Below are 1,409 nucleotides of genomic sequence, written 5' to 3'. Positions count from 1 at the left end.
GTGAAGGTTCTGTGCCCCAGTGTAGGGGAATGCCAGGGACAGAAAGTGGGAGAGGGCGGGGTGGCAGGGATGGAGAGGGGGGAGGCAACAGGGGTTTGTTTTTGTTTGTTCTTTTGTTTTTAGGAGGGGAAACTGGGAATGGAGAAATTCGCATGTAAATAAAGAAAATATCTAAAATAAAAAAATAAAAAAAAGAATTGTGTAATGATATACTTATACAAATCTCTAGTCAGCTTTGAAAACTTGCTTCTACTTTGATATGCCATTGGAACCTTTAGAATTATAGTCTGTTAATGATTCTACTGTTAACACAAAAATATGTTAATTTCAAATGTCTTTGCTAGATAATAGCCTATGAAACTGATATATTTAGATGTTAGTACATTTAATGAGATTCATTATTTTCAAAACATAAAGATAAATACGTTGGTATAATTATTTAATCTCAAACTGGGGTTTCTCTCTTACCTTTCATCATTTAGTTACCAAAAAATACACATAACTTTCATTTTTAAGGTAAACTTTGATCAGCTCTAGAGCTGGGAAAATATCTATATTCTATGATATTTGAATCTATTTCCCCATCAACAACCCTGAATTTTAATTTGCCATGTACTACCTGGGCTGAAGTTAACTCCAACTGGCCAGCGCTCATGGCCCTATTTTCATAACCCAAAACATCCAGAAAATCCAGGACGCACTTGAGAAGACCAAACCTAAGGATAATAGATATAGAAGAGAGTGAAGACTCCCAATGTAATGGGCCAGTAAATATCTTCAACAAAATTATAGAAGAAAACGTCCCTAACCTAAAGAAAGAGATGCCCATGAACATACAAGAAGCCTACAGAACTCCAAATAGACTGGACCAGGAAAGAAATTCCTCTCGTCACATAATAATCAAAACACCAAATGCACTAAACAAAGAAAGAATTTTAAAAGCAGTAAGGGAAATAAGGCAAGTAACATACAAAGGCAGGCCTATCAGAATTATGGCAGTCTTCTCACCAGAGACTATGAAAGCTAGAAGATCCTCGACAGATGTCATACAGACCCTACAAGAACACAAATGCCAGCCCAGACTACTATACCCAGCAAAACTCTCAATTACCATAGTTGGAGAAAACAAGATATTCCATGACAAATCAAAATTTATACAATATCTTTCCACAAATCCAGCTCTACAAAGGATAATAGATGGAAAACATCAACATAAGGAGCAAAACTACACCCTAGAAGAATCTTTCAACAAATCCACACAAACCTAATTCTACCTCTTGCAACAGAAACAACAGGAAGTGACAATTACTTTCTCTTAATATATTAATTTGAAAATTAATGTTACCAACATATCCTAATCAATGGAAATCCAATAATATGAGGAATTGGAAATTTGTTGATTGTCATCC

Source organism: Mastomys coucha, unplaced genomic scaffold, assembly GCF_008632895.1.
Source record: "Mastomys coucha isolate ucsf_1 unplaced genomic scaffold, UCSF_Mcou_1 pScaffold23, whole genome shotgun sequence".
Classification (NCBI taxonomy): domain Eukaryota; kingdom Metazoa; phylum Chordata; class Mammalia; order Rodentia; family Muridae; genus Mastomys; species Mastomys coucha.
Note: the sequence above shows the minus strand (reverse complement) of the source record.